Below are 27,178 nucleotides of genomic sequence, written 5' to 3' on the forward strand. Positions count from 1 at the left end.
AATATTGCGAGGGGAGTTACAATGTAAGTATCTCTCATCGCGCCACTCTATGACCATTGCGCAATAAGAATGGCGCATTTTCACAATAGAGTACTTGATCTGGGGCTCCTAAAGAGACAGTTCGGCGCGGTACGGTAAAAAAGTGCATCACAGAGTGGGAATGAAATGACGCGACAGCTGGAAACGTTCTCCAAAAGTTGAATTACGTGGCACAGTAAGGTTCTTGTGGGCAAAACTTCTAAACTGCACACAGATTTACTGTGAAACCTTGGCACTACATGCAATGACACGTCCAGCCTCACTGAAATAGTGCCAACAACTTCAACAACTTGACCAAAGCTGCACAGACTTGGATGATGCTGATCGGAAGGAAGTCCACCGACATCGCCGACAGACCACGTCCAGACAGTCGAGGACCTGATTTGGAACGATCGCCGATTTTCCAACGATAAAGACGATCATTGAGTGGATCTCCAATGGCCCCGTGACCAGGAATCTGATTCCTACCGTCGAGAAAATAAGCTATTGGCAGAATGTTCCGACAGCTATTTACAAAGATTTGGCGCCCATGTAGTAAAATAGTGTCATGTATGCGTGTCACTTTGACGTGAAGTGTAGCATTCAATAAAAGTCATATGGCATAACATACTAACGTGTAACTTACTTTTTGAAGACTCCTCGTAAATTTTATTGTTGTATCCTTGCTATCATACGTGCAAGTGAAGAACTACCAAAATTGTTAATTGTAAGCAACAATTCGTAGCGCCAACTAGAGGCTTTCATGAAATTTTAGTGAATAAATCATGAGAAAATTGAACGAAGAGAATAAATTCTCATATAGGCATTTAGCCGCATAGACACAATAATGTATGTGTTGTTACTATGGATGTATCCTGCAGTTAGCGAGACACCTTACGAATCCCTCTGACAGACTAAGCAGTGTAATGAATTCCAGTCTTTCTAAAGCCATATTATCAGATCACGAATTTCTTGTATTTCCTAGCAGTCATTTGGAAAATTCACGCTGACTCACAAAATTAAAGTCAACAAGGCGGTATCTTAATGTGAGATATCAGATTGGTAACTTATTCAGCTGAATATAGGTGATTCTTCTGTTTACAGAGATCTACACTACTGATTTGATCAACATTTCTCGAAACTTTAAAAGTTTTGCACTTTTGCGCGAAGGGACAGGTGATAAAAAGAGGCTAATGAGAGATTTTTTTTCTGATCGAGGATCTTTCGTACATGCAGTTATAGTTTCTTATGGTACAATTTATGCAGAAAGTTTTGGAACCAAAGAGGGGAGACCGTTAATGGCCAAGATTGTCCAGTGACACGATGTATAACATACGATCTAAGAAGGCCTCAGGAACCTATCTGAATAAGTCCCTACATCGCATTTAAGAGTACACGAAGGGAGATTTCGTAGCGCAACAAAGTATATTTATCTTTGAGCTATGAGCGACTCTATTCCCAGTTCCCATTTTGAACGCTCTTCAAACGTCGGATGCATAAAGCGACCGTAACAAGTACACAGCAGAATCCTGTTAATCCCTGGTTTATTTATTAAGCATTTCTGGAATTCCTTAGAGCGCAATCTTCGCATTATATCAAAGTGGCTGCAGTGAATGCCGTGATTAATTTTAGTAATAGCGAGAAGTAAAACAAAAGCTCTCAAAAGACTTGTACGTCTTTGCTCGCAATAAATCCCACCTCCTTTATGGGCCGTTTTAATAAAAATGTGTAATTACATTCCCGTTTACATTGCAATACCAACCGAATTACTTACCCCTTACAAGCAGCTTGAAATGTTGACAGCATCATCATTATTGTTAAAGAAATATTGCCACCATCGTAGTCTGGTATCCAAACACTACGAGTAAATCAGAGAGGCGCTTTGAGAGACGTGAATGAGCCGTACAAAATTTTGAAAAATCAGAGGTAATTTGAAAAAGGAAAAAAATGTGATTCAAAATGATTGGCCCGACACTTGGCTACGTTATTTGGAGACCCTCCACTCCATCTGCTCCAAACGTCAATCCTGCGAAGCTAATGCGTGTGAGTAACGTAGTGTTTTTCTTACTCATACTACCTGGGTTCAGAGAAGTAGGAGTGTGCCACTTTGTGTTTTGTTCGACATGTTCTCAGACTGAATGTATGGACCACTAAAAACGTCTGACAGTTCCCCAAACAACCAGAAGACAACAATATGTAGTAAGAATGAGATTTTCACTCTGCAGCGGAGTGAGCGCTGATATGAAACTTCCTGGCAGATTAAAACTGTGTGCCCGACCGAGACTCGAACTCGGGACCTTTGCCTTTCGCGGGCAAGTGCTCTACCATCTGAGCTACACACAGTTTTAATCTGCCAGGAAGTTTCATATCAGCGCACACTCCGCTGCAGAGTGAAAATCTCATTCTGGAAACATCCCCCAGACTGTGGCTACGCCATGTCTCCGCTGTATCCTTCCTTTCAGGAGTGCTAGTTCTGCAAGGTTCGCAGGAGAGCTTCTGTAAAGTTTGGAAGGTAGGGGACGAGATACTGGCAGAAGTAAAGCTGTGAGTACCGGGCGTGAGTCGTGCTTCGGTAGCTCAGATGGTAGAGCACTTGCCCGCGAAAGGCAAAGATCCCGAGTTCGAGTCTCGGTCGGGCACACAGTTTTAATCAGCCAGGAAGTTTCAATATGTAGTAAGTATACTTTGGGTTTCGTTGCGCCAGTAAAACACGTTACAGAACTTAAGTCTTTTTGTAGGTACTCCTGCAGGTTATAAACAACTAAGAAATGTTGAGAGGCCTGTAGTATTGCTACTATTATTACTTGTAAGCAAGTTCATTTGAAACAGTTTACAAATACCGTAAGATTTTGAAACCTTAAAAATATATCATGCCGAGCATGCGGTCATTTCAACCGAGAGGTTAAATTCTCATTTCCCACATATTCTTCATGAAAAAATTACTTAACAACTGTATGATTTTCTCGTTACATGAAAGAATTTAAAAATAAAGACTCTTGCGCTAAAATGGCTGCAATTTTTCAGGGAAGTACAGGTTTCTTCATCAGACGTACTTTAAGAGTACATTAATTACCATGGAGTTGCTGACCAGGCAGAATGAAGAAAGACAAAAAAATTAGAGTAACAACAGTCCGTGCATAGACCAATACTTCTACATCTCCGTGGTACAACAGTGAATGAAATGGGGAAAAAAGTGGTAATACTATTGCGTTGATGTTTTCGTTTTCACAGCTTAGTTTTCTAAAAAATATTTTATTTCTCTTTTCGATATCGAGAGACATTTGCTGTTGTTAGCAGAAGTTTCATATGTAAAGTGGAATAAAAATAGTTGTTTGCTTCTTCCTGTTTTGGAGAAACGTTCGTAAAAGTAGCGCTAGTGGAAGTCCAATATTTAAATTTTCTTGACATATTTTATGTCCTTGGCTAATAGCTACTTAAAAATCTATGGAGAAACATAAGTAAGAAAAACATTGTTTCCACGGCGCAAAAGTTATAAGAAAATCACTTTTCATATGCAGACATACATTAAAACAAGATATTAAACATCTATCAAGATATTCATCACGGTGATGCAAACTTCCTTACGCTACCTAACTTTTATTTTCATATTCCGTAGGTTTCATGTAATCGGATTTTTCGGAAAATGCTACAGAAAGTGTGTTAATCCATCTAGTTGACCCGTTCACCCTTATCAAATTTCTGTTGTAGCCAGGCTTAAATTGATTTTCTTCAAAGTATTTCAGCAGTATCTGTGTTGAGAGTCTTAACTTTACTGTGTAGTTTAGTTCTGTTGCGCTACAATTGTTTATCATCATATTTCATTGGACGGTATTTGTACCCGAAAATGGATTGATAATTCGAAAGCGATGTTGCTCAAAAATAAAAGTGTTTGTTTGAAATGCGACAATGAAATCTATGTCAATATCAATATTGCAACGTTCTGGCAAAGTATCCGCAGCTGCGCCGACTGAAAGTACCTTAATATGTTCAGGAGTATACAATAACTTCCGTTACGAATTGTATCTAGGCCATGGACGCATATGCAAGTAATAAATGGGCGTTGACTCAAACCAGCATTGAGAGACAGGAACAGATGTAAATTTTTGCAGGAAGTTGTACAAATTATTTGATATTAAGTAACAATTAAAATACCATAACAAGACAACGTTCAAACCATTTACAGGTAGATGGAGCACATGCCTTTCCTACCTTAAGTTAACTGTCGACTATAGCCAAAGCAAGGGCTGCCGGCCGGAGAATTAAATAAAAGTTAATCCTGAAAACAGCCGACCCGGTAGAACGTACTAAGCGTTAGGAAAGAGAGAATAAACACGGAGTCAGTTTCTCGACGAAGCTGTTATCTGCACTCAGGTACCGTTCCTCAATGACTGGTAGAAAATGCAGAACGACCTAGACAGTGTTACCAGTTAGTAGTCTCAACGACCGCTCTCGGTAATATGGGGATTTATACATATAACACACATAAACAAGGGAAGATATGCAGTAGAACCTGTCATATCGTCTAATTACCTACCGGTAACGCTGAAAAAGGGTTATAAATTCGAAGGAATATCTGATGTCAGTATATGTAACGGAACTGAAAGATACACGGTTTATTGACAGAATTCTGATAAAATGTAAAATATCTGGCTAGGACACTGTACACATGGGTTTTTTAACAACGGTATCTGACCTAAGGAGGCAAGGAAACTCCCAGGCGCGCTGCTACTATCGTTAACATGACGATATAGCCAATAAAAAGGTGTAACAACGATAATCGGTATGCATTACTGGGATATTTTCTTCGTGGATATATATATATATATTCGGCGAAGAAGTAATATGATGAAACATCTGAGAACCAGATTGATAAATAAAAGTTCCAGTCACGGTGGCTATTGGAAATAATGTTTTTCATACACTACTAAATGAAAATGGTGGAAAGAGGTGGCTGTTGTGTAGTCTGTATCAATCTTTGATTGACTGGATTTTGTGTTTTATTTCTTCTTTAAATGAATTATGATGATCTTCAGTCTTACCTGGGAAAGGCAAGAAGAACGTGCATAAATATAAGTGGGTACAGTATTGTTGTAAGAACATACTAGCACGACCATCTACGCACGACAAAAAAAAAAAAAAAAAAAAAATGCGACATTGGAAGTAACTGAGCATCATCGTAGGGAAACGTCCCTGTATTATGACAATGAATTTTAAAAAAAGTTAAAATTGTAGTCAAGAATGGCAGCGTGAAAAAATGTAGCGTGTATTCATATTGTACTACTTCTATATATACGTCAGCTGTAAACAAGAGTTATTGCGTGTAAAACACGGCACATGATGTACTTTACTCATGTTAGCTGGTAATTCTCGATTACTCAGTTCCTTTCTATATATTTCCAACCCTTACATTACTTTCTGAACAACACAGCAGAAGTACTCCTTCTCAACAGGGTAATGTCCTCTCTGTAACACTACAGAACACTGCCATTTTCTCTAAATCATTTTCTGTATCAGGAACCTGACATTGGAACTATCTTCCTCAAAATATTAGAAAGATTAAAATACTTTCAAACTTCAAAAGACAGCTAATGGTCCACCTTCTATCACAATAGATATCTCTTCTGCGGCTCACTCTGGTCAACTCTCGGCCCCCATCCTCCACCACTTTCCCCTAGCCATTGTCACTTCAGTTTTAATCCTCTTCTCTTTCATTTTCCTTTTTATTTCTTGTAATACCAAACCAGGCTTTAAAAGTGCTAAAATAATCAATATGATTCTTAATGTCCCCATTATATTATTATTATTATTATAGTAAATTTTTACCTTTATTAATAGTGCAAATTATTATTACTGAGTATGTTGTGAGATAACTAATTAATATCATTGTTAATTCCTCCATTATTCTACCATCATTGCTATTGTTAATATTATTATTATTTCTTTCCTTTCTCAGACGTTATGTCTGGTTAAAAATGGAAAGTGACGCGGACCTTGATCAAGCGTGACTTCCTTTTAACTATACGGTATATGCTACATTGCATTTAGGAACTTTCGGGTAATTGAACATGTATCAATAATTACAGATTTATGTAATTGTATATATACGTTTGGATGTAGCTGTATTGCGTTGATGTACTGATGGATTTTGTGTGGTATGACTCCTGTAGTTGATAGTATAATTGGTATAATGTCAACTTTATCCTGATGCCACATGTCCTTGACTTCCTCAGCCAGTTGGATGTATTTTTCTATTTTTTCTCCTGTTTTCTTCTGTATATTTGTTCTATTGGGCATGGATATTTCGATTAGTTGTGTTAATTTCTTCTTTTTATTGGTGAGTATGATGTCAGGTTTGTTATGTGGTGGTGTTTTATCTGTTGTTATGGTTCTGTTCCAGTATAATTTGTATTCATCATTCTCCAGTACATTTTGTGGTGAATACTTGTATGTGGGAACGTGTTGTTTTATTAGTTTATGTTGTATGGCAAGTTGTTGATGTATTATTTTTGATACATTGTCATGTCTTCTGGGATATTCTGTATTTGCTAGTATTGTACATCCGCTTGTGATATGATCTACTGTTTTTATTTGTTGTTTGCAAAGTCTGAATTTATCTGTTGTGGTATTGGGATCTTTAATAATGTGCTTGCTGTAATATCTGGTGTTTATTATTTGATCCTGTATTGCAATCATGAATCCTTCCGCCTCACTGTATATATTGCCTTTTCTTAGCCATGTGTTGGATGCGTCTTGATCGATGTGTGGCTGTGTTAGATGATACAGGTGCTTGCCATGTAGCGTTTTCTTTTTCCAATTTACTTTCTTTGTATCTGTTGATGTTATGTGATCTAAAGGGTTGCAGAAGTGGTTATGAAATTGCAATGGTGTAGCCGATGTATTTATATGAGTGATTATTATTATTATTATTATTATTATTATTACCAATTATTTTTATTAATAGAGCAAATTATTATTATTGTGATTGTTTTGTAACATTTTTATGTGTGTAGTTCCTGGACAGATGTAGGAGGGGTCATGTTAAATAAGCAAGAACTAAATAAACCGCCATAAGGCAGCTCTGTATTTCATATGCTCTCTGATGGAAACCTTTTCAGAATGTGCGCATGCAAATAGTGATAAGTACCAAAAACCCGACTGCCAGTGGTAGTAAAATGTGCAGTGTTCCTGCCAGGAAAATGCTTTTCAAGCATGATTTCTAGAAATCGGAGGATGATGTGGATAACTACTGGTACGACTCAGATAAAGATCCTGAATATGTTATTGAATATAAATAAGCTTCAAAAGCTGTTCCTAATCAGGTAAATCTGAGTAATTATTTAAGCAAGCAAACAATGTTAAGTTGTGCCCCTTGCTCAGTTTCAGTGAATTTACATGACAGTGTGATGGTGGAAATGTTAAGGACCATTTTTAACATTATTTACATGCTGTAGTATGGCGAAAATAAAATTAATTTTGTACTGTGCCGAATCGTAGATCATTTTTTGAGAAACAGTCATTGTTATACTTTAATACTGTAAAAGTTGGTAATCCAGATCTTAGTATCATGAACTGAAACACCTCGGACCTTTTAAATTTTGTATTTTTTATGAGGTTTTACGGTGATGTTTCGTTAACTCGCCCAGTAAATAAACAGAGGTAAGTCGACATTAACTCGTGTTAGGTGCACTCAATTGGCAAGTAAATAATGTTAAGTACTTTTAACCCTCGCAATGCCGGAGGGGGGGGGGGTACTTTCTGTCCACACAATATTTTGAAAATATTGCAATTAAGTTACTTATTTCGCGTTTTAAAATTTTGAAAATAAACATTCATGGTTATTAATGAATTCTTCTAACAGATTCCATAAATATATTAATTTTTTTCAGTTAAACTTAACTCAAAAATTTAAATCGTTTTAGTTCTGTCACTTTCCACAATGAATGTAAATTCAGTATTTTCAGGTTCTGGGCCTTACTTTCACGTCAGTATATCTTTAAATATCATGTTATTCGCAAAAGTCAGCAGCAACTAACATAATTTGCATTTTTTAATTTTTTGTGATGGTCACAAAGTATCTTCTGCTTGGTAGTACACGTTACTAGATAATTGTAGATGTTGCTACGAGTGTTCTAAGAAGTATTTTCAGGCTCTAGACTTTAGTTACACAATAGTACCTCTTTAAAAAGTATGTTGTTAATATAGGTCAACAATAATTAACGAATTTTATTTTTTTACTCTTTTTAGGGCGGTCGAGAATAACCCCAGTCCCCCTTGGTAATGCTTATTATGGAAAACGCAGTGTTATTGCTGGGGTTAACCATTAAATTTTTGATAGAATTTACGATTTTAAGAATACGTCGTTACTATAGAAATATTTCGAAGGAACAACTTATGTGAATTAAAAAACCACATTGTATGTGTTACAGATATTTTATTTACGAGATTTTATTGAATCTTTACTGCGCAGTTTCTCGAAACGACCAACTTACCACTGCTTAGAGCAGAGGTCATGATATATGTCTATTCTTGTCTTTCCTAGACGGATCTGAAGGTGATCATAAGTCATCGAAAGCAGTAATCAAATAAAAGCATCCTTGCTCTTAAAGATTGATGCAAATCTCAAAAATTCAAACGCTGCAACGCATTCTCCTTCTTTGTGACCGTTTCGCAGTTCTCAGCGGTGACACTGTCGTCATAACCTATTGTGTAAATTTAGAAAACGTTATACGAGATAGCTGTTGCAACTGTTCTACTGATCCCACCGCATATGTCGAGCAGGAATTGCTACAATAAGGTAAGAGATGTTAGAAGGCGCGCGATGGCATATCGACAGTTTTTCCCCCTTCCAAACGAGAGTAAAAAAGGGCAAGTTGCGGCTAATAGTGATACTACGGGCTCCATGTTGTGCCATACAGCTTGCTAAATATGACGGTAGTCACGTTTCACTTCCAAAAAATAAACTTAAGTAATTACTTTTTTTTTTTTTTTGGTTTGTTTTCAGGAATACTTCTGTAATTCCGGTACACTTCAAAATTCCCGCATGACAGTACCACAGAACGTAGCTAGAGGAGAATAAACAATGTGGTTAAAGCGCATCAATATCGCGGAGTATTGTGGCATAATTTTTTTTTTCCAACAGCAGCGGAAATCTTGGCTGTGTCATGCCATTACAGATGACTTCCTTAGCCGTCTGGATTGACCTGACACAGCTGCAAAATTTCCGCTTTCGCCGAACACGAATTACCGCAGAACACTGCACTTAGTCAATGAGCTGCTCCATCTTGCTTAGTATCCTATAACGGCTTGCTGTGTTGTCAGGATACGGGGAGTTTAGATAACAAGTCCAGTAAACATGAGCTCTAAAGGGCATACCTCAAGAGCTATAGGCACTTGTTATTCTTATTTATTTATTTAACCCGATCAGATTTCGGCCATCAGGCTCGCTCTTACATCGGACCAGAGATTCACAAGTACAGTACCTTTTTCCATTTCATAGTTTCTTAAGAAATAGTAATTATAGTAGTGTTAAAACGATCTGAGTGTCTAGAGTGCTAATATGGTTAAATAATACGGACTACGAACTAATAAATTTATTGCTGGCAGTACTTGTGGTACTGCAGCTGATGCCGCTCACAGTAATTGTGATGATAATCTACACCTACACCATACTCCGCAAGCCACCTAACGGTGTCTGACGGAGGGTACTTTCGCAACCATTATCTTATCCCCCCAACCCTGTTCCAATCGCGAATACTGCGTGGGAAGAATGATTGTCGGTAAGCCTCTGCACTGGTTCCAAATTTTCGAATTTTCTCCTCATGGTCAATACGCGAGACGTTTGGGGGGGGGGGGGGGGAGTAATATGCTGCCGGACTCCTCCTGAAAAGTGCTGTCCCGAAATTTCAATAATAATAATAATAATAATATGAATAAAAATACCAATAATGATACTGGCAGATATAAAAAGAATTTATGGGTGTACAAAATACATGTTTCCTGATATAACGAGTTTTGAGGAAGGGAACTGGATTAGCTAAGATTACTGGGAAAGAGGAAGATCTGGTTGGCAAAAAAGATGCCCGAGGATAAAGAGTGCGTACAGGGGCAATGGAAATCCTTATCGTTGCTTTAGTAGGTATGTCATTAGCTGTCTTCTGAAGCAGGGTATGTGTTTAGTTCTCTAATATGATGCGGTACGTTATTCTAGAGTCCCGTTCCTCCTGCAAACAAAGACTTCGAGAAGTGGTTGCAGTACGACAGAAAGGATTTTACTCAGATGGGAGCGGGTGTTGTTCAGACAAGAGAGCTGAGGTCGAAGAGAGATACGAAGGACACCATTCACTGATAAGACATTAGAGAAGACAGAGGGTATCGAAATCCCTGCGCTTGCTTGCATGCAGCCAGGACGGTTGTGCATGTGACGGTGAAATACGATCAAAACGTCGAAAATCATAAACATGACGGACACAGGCATTCATAATCAGTTCAGCGGACCGTGAACTTCGCTGAGAAAGGACTTGCAGGGTAATATTGCTGTCATCAATAATTTGAAAAATCAGTGTTTGTACAAGTTTCTTTTTCAGTTGTAGGTTGAAGGGCTTTTTATATTTGTATAGGGCAATGAGAGATGATGATGCCTTCTTGCAGGCTGCAGTTACGTGCTCTGTCAGATTTAGATTTTCATCTATTATTACTTCTAGACTCTTTATTGAAGGGGAGAAGTCGATATTCGTCTCATAAAAATGGCACAGATGCCCGATATTTCGTGCTTATGAGCCTAGAATTACCGGCCAGTACCGTTTGAGTTTTGTACGATCTGAGCTTCAACTCTATACTGCGCCCATTTCAATAGTACACACAGGTCGTTATTGAGACTCTCAATAGCTGTCTTCAGGTTTGTTGGTTTTGTACTTATATACTACTGGAGTTCATCAGCGTACATGTGGTATTTGCAGAAGAACAAAACTGATGACGTATATGTACGCACAATGAAAAAAGTATATGACCTAATACCAAACCCTGAGGGACCCCTGATGCAACCTGCCTCCATTGTGACTATGTTCCCGGACATCACATATAATTGGAGACACATCAGGTATGATAGAAGCCTTTGCACGGCACTTAGGGAGAAATTTAGGTTGCTAAATTTGGCAAGAAAATATCAAAACCTTGAAGTCTTTAAAGCATTTTCGATACTGTGAAACAAATCTCTTCTACTAGAAGCTCTTTGCTTTCCATATTTTTTTGGGCGGGCGGAGGGGGGGGGGGATAGTATGGAGAAAAACAAGAAAAAAAACGTGCAGTATACTTGGCCTCTAAAAAGCATACGTGAAAAGGTATGGGTACTTGACCCGTAGAAGAGTACACAGTAGCAAAGATGAACAAGTGCTCATAGCTCCCAAGTTATACATTTTACTGGACTTTTTTTTTCCTTTGTTTCGATTGTTACTACCAACTCTCAAAATAGTTGACACTTTCTTAAACACCTTGCATATCCGCAAATAAACAAAAAATTACGAAACTTCGATACAGTCTATCGCTTACACACCGGTGTGGGCAGTACATGTTTAAGGTGTTGCCGCACTCTTACGGACGATAACGAGTCGTTAGTGCTCGAAAGGGACGTAAGCACAGCGCTGTGAGGCGAGTTCCCTCCTCAAGTATGCATGCGCCAGGAAGCGCCTTATAAGGCGGATGCCGTCTCTCTACTGCGCCACGTGGGCCAAGCACGTGCACGCGGACCTGCTGACCGCGACACGATCTTCTGCTAAAGCGAACGGGATTTTCACACAGGGACGAAGAAAATTTCTTGTATTACTCACCCCAATACACGAGAGCACCTTAACCCTTTCGTGTGCCTTGGGAAACATGCTTCCCACTACAATGAACTCGCTCCTAGAGCCGTGGGATTCACAGTTCCCATCTCTGTATGGTGCTAATACCTAGTGAACAGTATAGGGTACTACTTCCAATCAGAAGTTCCCGCCGTTTTTGCTGTACCTTCACGCAGAGGCACTGTACAGCTGAGTGTTGCTCTGTAGAGGAGCCTTTCAGTGATGTTTGCGTGACATTTTGTGATTTTTTCCTCAAAGCTATAGTATAGGTAAATACTTTTGATTTACCCAAATTTATGAAGGAAAACGTAAAACTGGAACGAGGAGAATTCCAGTTTGAAACAAACTGCAGTAAAATGGATGGACAACCGTCCAGTCACTTTCCTGTCCTCAGTTCATGACCCATGAGAAACAGGCACAGTGAAAAGGAAAAACAAGGATGGTACTAGTACAGAGATTTCTTGTCCTGAAGTTGTGACAGAATACAACAAAATAATGGGTGGTATCGATAAGTTTCATCAATTACGAGAAAGGTATGCTATTGGCAGACGTTCTGTGAAATGGTGGCACAGAATATTTGATTTCCTGGTGGACGTTGCTGCAGTGAACAGTTTTATCCTGTTGGAAATAAGTAATAGAGAAAGTGGACAGCATGATCAGCTCACATACGGGATCCATCTAGCCAGACAATTGATCGCTGGCTTCTCATCCCAAAAAAGGCGTGGACAAAAACCTGTCTTTCTGGCAAAAAGAGGGAAAGTACCTGAATATTTTCGTCATGTGGCTGTAGGGGAGCATCAACCCATTTTAGGAGAAACCTACTGGACGTGCCGTCATTGTAGTATCAAAGCTGTGGAAAAGAGCACTCGCTGTGTTTGTACATATTGTCAAATACCACTTTGTATAGACCCATGTTTCAGAAAATTTCATGGCAAGTAACTGTGAACAATCATTGTAACAAGAGAAGTAAATTTATCAAATAAATATGACATATATTGAAAAAGTTGTTATTGTCATTTAACTCCAAGGAAGGGCAGAGGGAAGAATACTTCCCACCTTGTTGTGTGACCTCACTTTCACAGTTGGAGCAAATTTGATACTCTGTATGATAAATATACGTATCTGTTAACTACTATCTGCTCTCCATTCATTAAATAAACTGCTCAATAATTTTGCCCACGAAAGGGTTAACATACCAGTTTTATGTGCCGCGAAGGCATGTAGCTGCCTCCAGAGCTGTAGGATTTACTCGGGCATCTACTGTCTTTTATAAGGATCATCGAATGTTAACTTCAAGTACATACACTGCTTGGGACGTGTTACCCGATATAATTATTTATCAACTGAGGACGACTGTTTAACAGTCGAAATCGGTCATCAGAATTGTGTCTTACAACTAAGACGAACTTATTTTTATTTCACTCATTAGAAATGCTTGGTGGAAGCCAGCCACCGTAAAATAACATCTGCTGGTGGCAGTCATGATTTTCCTGTATTTATTTTCTGCGTGACAGTTCTGGGTAACAGCTCCCATTATCAAGAGCGTTTTGTGTACCAGGACACTCTTAGATGTGACTTTTACGTGTGTGAGTTGCTGCATTATTATTGTGCCGTTACTCTAATTTAGTAATTACTGGTGTGTCTTACTCTATAGATAATGGCGATTGTGGAAATTATGTAAAAACACACTTATTACGTATCAGTATCATAGTACACGTTCAAAACAGAAACATACAGTTACAAGTCACAAAGATTGAACATTCAGATCACGTGCTCCATAACTTGGCCATGTCAAGCTTTATTAAATTTTAGTTTCTTTGAATATATTCAAAAGACAGAAAGAACACTTCGCAATTCTTCTTCTCCTTTCAGTTTCGTTGGCAACCTCCACTAACCATTTCACTGGTATTAATGTTGGTAAAGTCATTCAGATTTAAGGAAATTCGGACAATAGTAAATTCTAAGACACTGTGAAGAACTGCAGTACGGAGAAGCTAATAACGCAATCTCTCGTATATACTGCAATAAGTGGGGAATATCACTGTAACTATCAAAAATATACACGTGGTTGTCCAACAAGAAATACGTCAAAATGAATACGTGGACCTAATCGCAAAATTAGCGACACGTAATAATAGACAACTGTCAACCATCGGCCGTTCGCCAGCTATCTCTAGCACAGATACATCGCAAAATCTGCAAATTTCTCATCCGACGCAATATGAGGGGAAACTTATATAACTCTCCTAGCGGCCTCAGCACTGCGGGATGTTTATCTTCTGTTTAAAACACCAGCTGCACTTACAGTCACCTTCCTCTTAGCGCGAGAGACATCAGTTTACAAAACATACATGGAAATTTATATGTAAGTAATGCGAAACTTAAGTTCAGTCGTGCTGCATGAAACTGATCGATGTCTGGGATTGTATTAAGAAATTTATAAAACAACACTTTCTCAACTTCAGTCCAGTTTATTTTACAAAGTTTATTGGCACAACGCCTTTCGGTAGCATGCTGCCGTAACGACATGGGTAACTGTTACTTGTGCATAAACTGTTAAATTATAGATTCCTGTGAACCTGGGTATACCAACGAGGTTATGTTTCGATTTTCAGAGTATAATGTCAGTGGTACAGACAGGAAAAAAAAATATTCACACTTCACAGAAATCAATCATTAACAGTGAATTTATAAGTAACAGTTCCGCACTTGATGGTGGCTGGCAAATGTGTTGTACTAATAACTACTGGGAAATAAACGTGACTGAAGCCGAAAAAGTGTTATTTTATGAATACGTGATCTCATACAAGTAAGAGTTATGTATGAATAGATTTATGAAACAATTTTTACTGACTCTGCCTCTTTTTACTGACATTTTTTATCATAACGCGTTTCGGGAGCATTCTGCCATCATCCAAAGCATTACACTTACATGTACATTAATGTGAAGTGTGATGATTATTTTCTGGATGTGCCAGTGAGGTTATGTTAACTGCATTTAAGAAGCTCTGGAATGTATAAATTTCAATATGGAAGTATTAAGTGACGATGTATTCTTCACTGGTCTCCTTGTGGCAGGCAAATTTCGAGCAAAAATGGTTAGATTTCGATACATAACCTTACTGGCATACACACAAAAATAACCTTTCTCGCATTTCAGATTAACATACTATACATGTAGCTGTAATGCACCTAATAGCGCTTGCGAAACGAGTCGTGCTAATAAATTTAGCAAAAAGTGATTGGAGTAGAAGAAATTACTTGATAAATTTATAATATAGTCATTGACCCCAACAAATGCCTTAAACCATGGATAAATTTAAGTATTAATAGATGATAATACCGTATTGACGAGTATATATTGCTTATTTTCATGTTTTACGGAAGCTGTATAAACCTCTGAAGCAGTTTCATATAAAGTACAAAATTCTTAATGATATTCTCAGTTACTTACGTGTAAGCTGTTTGTTTACTTCCCTGATCATACCAACAGCTATTTACTGTTGTTTATTATGATACAATAATCTAAGGAAGAAGAAGAATTTATTGAGTGGATTCCCAGACATTTATTTTTAATTCGTCAGATACGTTAGCGCGATAATAATGTCAGTTCAAAAGCCATCAGTGAACTATGTAAGAAGGTACCGGCCATATGATGAAGGTAAATGTTATGTTACTTAAGGAAAAAAATCATCAGGCGAGAGGATGTTGTGCATTTGTGATGACAGTTGTTCTGTAGCATTTGTAGAAGCCAGAATGTGGCTTTATATGAGTTCACGGTAACAAAACAGGGACGAATAATACGGACTGTCAATGTTTAACCGGATCGTAAGGTAGCAATGATTATTAGTGGTAAAACACCACTGAATAAAATGTCACAATAAAAACCTGACAAACAAGATAAAAATCTTATGCAAAACCCATATATGGAAATGACTAATACGTAAATACCGGAAAGCTTAAATATGGGAGATGTACTAAATAACGACCATTAAAGTGGCAAATGAATCATGCTGGACTGGTAAACTGTTTTCATCCCTGAGTATAACGGGTAATCCGGATGCTTTGAACAGATGTGTTGGCATGCGGGCATCAATGTGCGATCCTGAATCCGGTACGTGACTCGGAAATCAAACGCTTCGTGTACAGTATACTCGAGAACGCAATTTTTTTTAAGCAAACGTTACTCTTTTCCATGTTATTAACTCATTCATTCTCATTCATTTTGTATCACTGAGCTGGTACATTACACAGATTATAACAGCAGTATGAAAATTACTGCAAATACTGTATAGCAACCATATTGTCTTAATGGATGTCTTCAATGGAAGAAAACGTTTGAGATTAATTTAAAATTATATTTCATAGCTATACCGATTATTTTAGAAAATGAGATTGGGTTTATATGTGAAATGATACTAAGTGTCAATTTTTTCACGAGAATCATTATTCCTTACACAATTTATTTTAAATAAATTTTAAAAACTTCCAACTAAAAAGGCCTGTGCGCAAATCACCTGCCGGGAACCAAACGTAGAAAACTCGTCTTCTGCTTCTTAGTGACAGATATATAAGAGCATTCCCTTTTAATCCACAATTAATTTGAAGAGTTGCGCTGGCATCATGATCTGAAACATGTTTTGTATTTGACGATGACGGACTGACCAGTGAAACGCTTAGTGAATAATTTAAAAAAGTATATTCAAACCTTAACTGAAACACCAGTTGCTACTCACTATTTCTGCTTCAAATGTTTACGAAACAAACGCTCCGAGTTACGATGAACAGATCAACCTCTAAAGTGTGTATCCACCCAATTACCAATTAACATAATTGTTGCAAACTACTGAATACCTTCGATCTATGACTAAAAGCAGCTCGCTTGCTATTATGCAGCGACTAAACACATTCTCTGTCGCTATTATGTATTTAGAGTTTCATCGAACACAACTTTGTTTATAAATTTACTGCCTAGTAGTGTCGCATTATTGTTCGAGCTTACGTCATGAACACCGCTAATTATTGCATGAGTTAATTGTAACTCCTGTCGGCAAAATAATACGATATTATTCCGCAATAAAGTGGGTGGCCGACCATTCCATGGTATACTGTTACTCTTAAGTATAATAGTCACGCTAACATTTTTAACATAAAAATCACCTGCTAAAGTCCAAAAAGAATGGAAGAGCTGGAGTTGAAAATTTCGATATCTGTAGGTAATTTCGTTCAGGAAATAGCTCAGAGAAAGGGGAAGAACGATGATGTACGTAGCTCGTTTTGTAAGTAAGATGAGCGAAATGCCGAAGACGAAAAATGTTTCCAAACACAAGCGCACATATTCACAACGTATATTCTGTATTATTATATCCCGGTGGAGTATTGCTCTGGTGTAAATATACTTTAAATTGTTTTCGGGTAAGTCTAACTTATCAAGCCATCAGTAGAAGATTCCTCGGTGAGAGGGTCAACAGCAGCAAGCTACCCGTACCTGTATTTTTACATACAGTCGATACTAACATCAACGGGGAGCAAATAGCTTGTTCGTGCAGTCTGTATCCAAGATACAATACACACTGTAAATAGTTTTCCACAATCGAGCATCGTTTATCCTCCGCGAAGACATGAGTGCGATGAGTTTGTTGTGTTGAGATCAAATGTTCTAAAATATGTAGTGTCAGTTCGTGCAAAGACAGCAAATGTTTTTTTTTTTATTTTACCTGTTATCGATTCTAAATTTAGGAGCACATCCAAGTCTTTGATAAGAAATTTTGACAGCACCTAGAGCGATACGAAAGCGAACTATCGAGAACATATACTCGTATATATCGATTGTCGCTTCCGTTTCCTGTGACTCACAAGTCACACCGAAAAGAAGAACGAATAATTTGTGAAGAAACCGGTGCCAAAAATATTAAGGCTCCTATTTCAATCTACATTTTTAACTTTTCAAACTTCAGGCGATGACTAAGGGAATTTCAAGATCAAGGGAAGTAACGTAAATTTCAAAACCTAAATTAACTGCTGAAAAACCTTTTGTGTATCATCGAGACAACCATGCCATTTCTCTTCGTTTCTGAAACCGTTACACATTTCGCAGCTTGATGCAAAAAACTCTTCTGTTTTTTTTTCGCTGTATTTCTGAATCTCCCAAATTACCACTTTCGATCATAAGGCACCGTAAAATTATTTACATCAACCTGTATGGTTATTTTCTTACTGTGGCGTTAGAAAATAAACTACTATCCGTTACAGTTAACTGCTGTCAGTAGTGAAACGTGTCAATACAATGAACGGTAGTTTCTAAATCTTTTGGTAGTATTTTTTATTTTTTTTTTGTCGTCATAGTGAGAACATTGCCATACACACTATGTACATAAATGAGTTTATGTTACTTGATGATCAAAACTGATAATTAATAAAAGTTTATTTCATCATCAGTTCTTGGCGGTTTTTATTCATTACGTTTTTACAAATGTTAATGAGGTATTGGGCTCCATCTGAGCTAAATGTCTCCCGCTCGTATATTATCATCCTGCAGTTCGTGAACCAGTGTAATTGCTAGCAGTGTGTGGATTAATTCTATACAACCGAGATTTTGCACATTTTGTTAGCATTATACGATTTTTCTCTCTGTTGTCACTGGCTGAGCATTTCTCACGTGAATAATATTACTTCAATTACCTCTGCCGATCATGACCTAGCGGCGGATTACCGCGAACAAACAAGAACTTTGTTTCTTTCTAGCAACCAAATAGCAATCATCTGTTTCACAATTTTTGTTCTACATCTACATATAGATGGATACTCTGTAAATCGCATCTGAGTGCCTGGCAGAGGGTTCATCGAACCACCCGCACAATCCTCTATTATTCGACTCTCGTACAGCACGCGGGAAAAACGAATACCTATAACTTTCCGTCCGACCTCTGATTTCGCTTATTTTACTATGGTAATCGTTTCTTCCTATGTAGCTCGGCGTCAACAAAATATTTTCGCATTCTGCGGAGAAAGTTGGTATCGAAATTTCGCGAGAAGATAACGCCTTTGTTTTAATGATGTCCAACCCAAATCCTGTATGATTTCAGTCACACTCTCTCCCATATTTCGCGATAATACAAATCGCGCTGCCCTTCCGTGAACTGTGTCGATGTACTTCGCCAATCCTATTTGGTAAGGAACCCACACCGCGCAGCAGTGTTTTAAAAGAGGGCGGACAAGCGTAGTGTAGGCAGTCACTTTAGTAGATCTGTCTAAATGTCCTGCCAATACAACGCAGTTTTTGGTTAGCCTTTCACACAACTTTTTCTGTGTGTTCAATCCAATGTAAGTTGTTGGTCGTAACTGTAATTCCTAGGTATTTAGGTGAATTTACTGCTTTTAGATTTGACTAACTTATCGTGTAACCGAAGTTTAACGGATTTCTTTTAGCACTCAAGTGGATGACCTTACACTTTTAATTGTTTAGGGTCAGTTGCCAATTTTGGCACCATATCTTTTCTAAATCGCTTCGCAATTTGTTTTGATCTTTCCCCCTGGAGGGTGAAATTAATTTCGTAAATAATCTTCCTCTTACTCTGGTCAGCCAACCGTCGTTTAAAATCTTTTCGAAAAAGCTCTTCTGTCAAGAGTCGCAGCTAAATAAGGGACTGCTGTACCAGCACAAGCATAAGATCTTACGTAAAATTCTCGTAATAATGACGGTCGAAGAATGCGCAGTTTTTCCGAGACTGCTCCAGCCTGGGAGCGAATAATTGATGCAGCAATACTGACAAACAAACCTGACCAGTTCTTTTCCGCCTTGTCGGCTGACCAGCCGAGGTTACGACAGGCGGTTTCGCAACCCGTGGCTATGCACGAACAACATTTCTTAGGCGGGCAGTGGGAAAATTACCGGTGGTCTACTGTAGCAGAGAAGGGGGAATCGACAACCCTCGCGCGCCTCCTATCGCACCGCTGCTCAAGGGCAAGTATCGATAGTGGCAGTCGGACTGCGATAAGCGAACAGAAACAATGGTTTCAGCTTCGTCGACGCAGATACCAGCGCGAATGTGGTCTTTGTTTTAAAACGGAATTCAGGAAAAAAAGACACAGCCTATCGAAATAAAGGGGTCGGAGAATTAACAGACGATGGATCTGAGATATGGTTATAATTTAGTCGAGTACGGAAAACACGTGACATCACTGTTAAGTTTTGCACGCGCGCAGCTTAGAAAGCGGACATTCTGGGAGTAAGCCTATTGTTGGTGTGTAAACACAAATTGTATACCGCAACCAGTCACAGTTTACTACACTAGTTTTGCACAAAGCTTTTCGGTATTTAATACTATATCGTCAGCTAAATTTGACGAAAACAGTAAAATGTCCGTTTCGTGTTGTTAGTGTTCGCTGGAAATACACAGGCAAACACCCAACAAAGAATAAACCAAATGATGTACAGGTCATGGATCCGAAGACGAGATGCACACCTTCAACACGCGTTGTAAAAAATTAATGCGACACTTTGTGGCTTATTACGGCGTTGTTTTTATGCAATTTCTTTGCAACCTCAAAGAGAAGCGATTCACACGCAGCCTAACGCAAAACGTGCTTTGTATCTTTCCGCTACGTACTCTCGCCTGACGACAGTGACAACCGGAAAAAGAGGAATAACGCCGATACTACGAGTATTAACGGATGATCCCAGAACTTTGTAGTTTTTCCGATGAATCACCGATGCATTCGTTTCTCGCCAGTCATCAGTGCTGACAGTAGCTTCGAGTCAGAATGATATTAATAACGGGCGTCCCGTTCTTCTCTTCAGAGCTTGTTATTATCCAGAAATCTTTTATTTTCGTGTCAGAGGGGACGAAAACTAGCGAAGAAACAGTCATACTGCGCTATCAGCGTCCGATAATAAAACGTGGCGCAGCCAGACTCCTACAATGACGCGTTAGGTGTTGGCAATAAGAAAACAGTGGTGATGGACTTTCTTTTTCTAACGCGGAGCAACAAAGAATTTGTGAACAGTGTAATATGTTCGTATTATGGGCTGTAAGCAGGAGAAACCATAGCTACCGTTCGACCACGCTTTAAGTGTAGCAGTAGGATATGACAATATAAGAAAACAAGAGACGAAATACATACTGCAAGGAAGACGTAAACACATGCGGTGAAAGGTCGATTTCTTAATTGCTGGTACTGTAAGAGCAGAGCAAAAGGTGGACAGTTTCGGTGATTCGTACTTAGGTAAATATGTGATATAATAACGCATTTCTGTGGGTGTTGTGGGAAGAATAATTATGATTAACCACTATCGCAAAATTTTTGTGATTTGTCTCGTTACTCTGTGCCCACGACACAGGTACACTTACACGTCATTCACGATTGCATAAAGCGTTTCGTATAAGAAACCTGAGTTCTAAACATCTTAGTATCAACCTACCTCCAGAAGGGTAGATGCTCGTTTCTTCTCGTTTCACAGCCTAAGCGCAGTTACTCCCATTTCGGTGCAGCCGCGCTCATTCCTCATTGAGTAACTTTCACACTAGGGATTCATGCGTCGACACGAAGAGTGTGAGCGAGGAGCGCAGACGCGTGCACTTTTCAGCAGCCGCCCATGTCGACGACGTTTCGGAGCGTTGTTGTTGACACCTCCTCATGACAGCAGTGTAGAATTGCGATAGAATACAGGCGAGGACGCACAGTCACACAGCACACGCAGAGGCGATAGCAGCGCTCGGCGGAGGAACGTGTACCGCGCACGTGCATCAAACATGCGACGCTCAGTTGTCGGCCGGGGCACGCGCGGCGCTGACGCGGTTACGCTGCTGCGTCTCGCACGGCGGTCGCGCACACACTAATACAGCTAATGGCGTATTTCTGAACGCCGACGCTCCAAAAAGCTTCTCCCCCTCCCCCGTGGCAGAGCGCGCAGAGTGGCGAGGTAGAGGGGGCCCCGGCGAGGCGGCAGGGAGGAGGGGAGCAACTCTGGCACGGCTGGGGAGAGAGAGAGAGAGAGAGATAGAGCGAGAGGGGGAGAGGGAGAGGGAGAGAGAGAGACGCAAGAGAAGAGATGAAAGTGCGGGGTCGACCAGGAGAGGCCCGGGGGTAAAGGCAAGTGACGGCCGGAGGAGGGGCTTGCCGCGGTATTTACAAAACCCTGAATTACCGGGACATGCCCGGGCGCAGCGACAATACCAGACAAATGACAAATGAAATACGCAAATGAAGAATTGTCGGCGGGCGCGTGAATGGGACCGAATAATAATCTGGACGCGGTGGTGATTGTAGCAATTCTTCGGTAACGAGATATTGTTCATCATCTCTTCTGCTCGCTCTCCGCGGCCGTGTGTGTGTGTGTGTGTGTGTGTGTGTGTGTGTGTGAGTGAGTCGCTGCCTTCTCTGAGCGGCTACTGTTCGGCACCAACAAGTGAAGTAATCCCGCACCTTTCGGCTCGAACTAGGCGCCTTTCGTGCTCCCGTAGCTGCAGTTTTCTGAACTCAGACAACTCCAAACACACACACACAAACACAAACACATACACAGCGCAGAGACGAAGCACTTCAGGTTCACCATACACGACTCTGTATCAAAATGAGGCATTGAACAGAAATCAGCAAATACACAAGCTGCCGCGGCGTGTGTCAATATCAATACGATCCTGCTGGGTGAACTACCGTGTCATCTTAAAAAAAATACTTAAAATGTCAAAATAATAAAATATTGGACCTTTTGACCGTGTTGCAAATATTTTAGTATTTTTAACATTCTAAGTATTTATAAGACGACGCGGCACTGTACCCAGAAGGATTTTAGTGAAATTATTTTTCACACTGTGCAACCATTTTTCTATGGTTTGGATGACAGATTCTCACGAGAAACGCTGTATTACAAGGAATCTATCACGATTTGCCGTGAAAGCATCTACGAATGATATTCCCGTTTATAGATTACGTAACTATCATAAAGCGAGTAAAAGTGATGCGGGGTACCTCAGGTTACGACTAGAAACGTACGCGTATTGTGCGGGAACGAAGTAAGGCTATATTTAAACGTTCCGTCGACCCGGTGGTCATTAGAGACAATGGACAACGATGGAGGAGAAGCTTTTAGGATGCAGGTGCTCGCTTTCCTTTCATCAGTGAATCGATGATCGTATAAAGTTTAATCTGTTTGACCTCCCCACGAATCGATAATGTAAGGAAGAATTACAGAACGCAAAAATTCTTCGTACACCAGTTTCGTGAACTTCCCAGATTTCGTGCAGGACACGACTACATTTCTGTATTGCCCAGTTAATTCGTCCACTTGTTTTTGAACGTTAGGACCAAATTTTCCGGACGTATGTTGCATACATAAAAAAATATGGGAGCAGGATTCGAACGCGGTACCTCTAGTGCGGTAGCCGTGAACCTTTTTCGCTGCGCTACGCTGACTTGCTTGGAACCTATGTAATGTTTGGGTATACAAAGCATGCAACGAAGTCAAAACTGATTTTCTCAAAAACCAAGGCCCGTCGCTAAAAAACTGGATAGCCAGGTACTCAGGGTAAGTACCTCTACAACATATTTGAAGCCTATCAAAATTCGTGATTTACCGTATGGACGGCCCCCTTGTTAAACAGTTTTTGTTAAGCGTTAGCTTCGGTTAAAAGACGACAGAGAATATGCATCTCAATCAACACTACGTGCATGAAGTGCTTCATCCAGACAGACATAAAAACCAGTTTCTGATACGGTACCTGATACTGCTTTCCGCTGAAACGGAATCTGAATCTAGAACTCAAGAGAGTTTTACTTAAAGGCAAAGAACTGAAAAATAAAATATGAGGTAAGTGTGTAACTATAGTGAAAGCATAAACCAGTATAAGCACTCGTTCCTCCATGATCCATTTCCAGGCGTTTTCCACTGTTAACGATCCTAAATACCCTACACGTCGATGTACTTTTCTCAGTCTTCTACAACGCTGCCATGAGCTTTGTGACGTCCTGTGTAAAGGTGGTGGTGGTGGTAGTAATGGTAGTAATAGTAGTAGTAGTAGTAGTAGTAGTAGTAGTAGTCTTACTTACCCGTAGACGCCTTTCACAAGGATATTGGACATTTCGTGGTGTTACAGTCGTAAGAACAACAAAAATAAATAATTCATATGTACAGGCATTTACACATTTACATGTATAGCGTGACAAGCATTGGACGTGGGTTTAAAGTAGGAACCATCCCGGCATCTGCCTGAAGTAATTTTGTCATCTGCATAGACTAATTTAGGGAAACTACAGAAATTATGAATCAGGATGGACTCATGAAGACTGAAGCCTCTATCCTCCTAATTACAACACTAGTCTTCTTATAACAATGCTACCTCATTCGATTTATCCCTACTGTACGATACTGTTTCGCAAAGAAGTTATTTGGCAGTGCAACCATTACTGCTACATTGTCATTCATTCTCACTCCAGTCAGTGCATACGCTAAACACACAACACACACTGTCACACACTATAAGCTGATGTCAGAACCATTTTGTAAGTTGCAACTTCCCGGCTGCTAGCATGAAAAACTGAGCCATCGTCCCTGTATAATGTGTGAGATTTTGAGCTCACAAACAGGGTAAAGTGTTAGTACTATGCATTGCATAGCTTTGGGAGTAAGGTGGACACATCATTCGATCGAATTGTTCAGAATGATCTTCAAACCAGTAACAATTCTGGCCCAATGAAAAGGCCCATTGTCTTCAGTAAAAGTTCCGTAATTATTTAGGAACATGAAGTCTATGAATGGCTGTAAATGGTCTCCATGCAGCCGAACGTAAGACCCAGTTCATTCCATTTCAACACAGCCTACACCATTAAGGAGCCACCACAAGCTTGCAGAGTGTCTTGTTGGTAACTTAGGACCATGGCTTCGTGGGGTCTGTGCCACGTTGGAACTCTACCATCAGCTCTTAATAACTTAAATGGGGTCTCATCTGACCAGGCCACGGTTTTTCTGTCGTCTAAGCTCAAACCGATATGGTCAGAGTCCAGGAGAGGCGCAATAGGCGATGTCGTGCTGTTAGCAAAGACATTCGCGTCGGTCGTCTGCTGCCATAGCCCATTAACGCCAAATTTCGCCGCACTGTCCTATGGGATACGTTCGTCGTACGTCTCACACTGATTGCTGAGGTTAGCTGACGCAGTGTTGCTTGTCTGTCAGCACCGACGGCTCTACGCAAACGCCGCTGCTCTCGGTCGTTAAGTCAAGGCCGTCGGTCACTGCTTTGTCCGTGGTGAGAGGTTATGCCTGAAGTGAGATGTTCTCGGCACACTCATTATACTATTGATTTTAGAATCCTGAATTCCCTACCGATCTCCGAAATGGAATGTCTCATGTGTCCAACTAGGAACATGGTGAGGAATAGCAGAAATCAGACTAGCTATAAACTCAACTTCAGAATTGGGATGCAAGAACAGACAAAGTGAAGGCATTGTGCTACCTTGGCAGCAAAGCAACACATTAACAGACAAAGAAAAGAGGGCATAAGAAGCAACCTGCAGCAATCTACCACGGGTGAAGGGGGCAGTCCTCGCTAAAAGAACTCTACGAGTATTGAAGTATCAATCGTAGAGCTTAAATCGAAGAAGAAATTTCTGAGAATGTACGTTTTGAGCACGGAATTGTATGGAAGTGAATACGCAGCATGTGGAGAAAACCGGAAAAGAATGGAATCGAAGAGTACAGAAGTATTTTGAAAATTAGAGTTGGAAATGAGATGATTCTCGAAAGAATCGGTGATGAAAGGGATATGAGGAAACCGCTGACAACAAGAAGGTACAGGATAATAGGATATGTTTTGAGATATCAGGGAATAACTTCCATCGTATTATGGGGAGACGTAGAGCGAAAAAACTGTAGTGGATAAAAGAGAATAGAATATATCCAGGACATTGTGTTTAAGGGGAGTAACTCGTAGTGGATCGCATGAAGCCAGTCGAAAGTCAAATCGTTCACACCTTAATTCAGTCTTATCAATCTCGAACGCCTTCCACAACGTTCAGTAACCAAGATGGCGATAACAGCTGATCAGGTAGTATGACGGTAAGCTACCCTGTTTTCGATACTGTACGTCTCTGTTACGCGAGGGTTTGGAACGTAGCCTCTACTGTTCTCAGTTGGTTCACTCACACGTCCTCTGGTATATCTTAATGTGGTTCTGGTGAAATTTTAAAGGTATAGTTCGCTAACCTCTCCTCGGAAGCCAAATGTGAGGACAAGTGTAAACAGCTGTGCATGATATTTCTCGTTATCTACAACTTACCTGCCATGTGTGAATCATTTCAACTGGTTTTTTGAGTGGGGCATGTTCTTTCCAACAAGTTACGTCCATTCATCCCAGTTCCTAAACAAAGGTGGCTAACCAAGGTTTCCAGAATATTTCTCTTAGCTATAATTTAAAGGACCTCCCAAACGTTTCCAATTGTGAGCTCCCAGACCCCACTTCAAGTCTTGTGATATTTGCTGGAAAGGACCCAGAGTTCGACAGAAAACAAATGCAACGTATTATATGGGTAAATCACATTGAAATTTTGGCGTGTATTATCTGAGAAGTATCAGTCTTATTAATAACATCTTCGTCCTGCTAGTAAATTATGTTACATTCAAGATACTGAAAATTTGTTTTCATTTTCTCCAATGTCATCCCGTCGATGTCAAATTTTGAGGCACCTGAATCGTGTCTCAAGAAAGTCATTGCTTTACTCTTAATGGTTGAAAGGTTTTAATTAGAACTGTACTTGCTGTGATGCACTTACAGTTTAACAGAAGTTTGAATTGCTAAGACTTTAGTAACCGAGTTCTTCATAAAGATCCAGTTCCATCAAAACTCATCATCAACGGGACAACACTGGAGCACTCACTACACTTTTACAGTCTTAAGTATGTTGTAACTCACTACAAAGATAATGCTTAATTAATAACTAACACAACAGCTACAAGCATTAATATACAGGGAGATTTTGTGATGATGTTACAAAGTTTCAGGGATGATGGAGAAAGGTAGATGTATAAATTCTATGTGAGGGAGGTGTGCGCGGAAACGACCGAGTCGATAGTTTTAATGAAAATCGTTCGAATATGGCTGATAGTGGAATATATGTACCGGTAATGTTGTTGCTAATATCGTAGAGTAGGCCACTGTCAAAGGAGACAGTATGGGCTAAAACAAGCAAGAAGTGTCTGGTAAACATGAGTGCGTATCTTAAGAGCTATGAGCAATTGTCCATCTTCGACACTGTGAAACATATATCTCTTCTTCTGACCAAGTGCCCATAGCTTTTAAGGTATGCATTTTAGAACCCATGTTTGCAAGGCT

The 27,178-nt window shown here is 39.7% G+C and overlaps 1 protein-coding gene across 1 annotated transcript in view; it reads right to left on the minus strand.

The window, feature by feature from the left end:
• LOC124798839 (LIM/homeobox protein Lhx3-like) overlaps positions 1-21,673 on the minus strand; it is a 556,731-nt gene extending 535,058 nt beyond the window's left edge. The window contains exon 1 of the mRNA XM_047262370.1: positions 21,274-21,673. The gene's annotated coding sequence lies outside the window, so the exon portion shown is untranslated. The remainder of the gene's footprint in view (positions 1-21,273) is intronic.
• Positions 21,674-27,178: the final 5,505 nt, after the last annotated feature.

This window comes from Schistocerca piceifrons, chromosome 5 (assembly GCF_021461385.2).
Source record: "Schistocerca piceifrons isolate TAMUIC-IGC-003096 chromosome 5, iqSchPice1.1, whole genome shotgun sequence".
NCBI lineage: Eukaryota > Metazoa > Arthropoda > Insecta > Orthoptera > Acrididae > Schistocerca > Schistocerca piceifrons.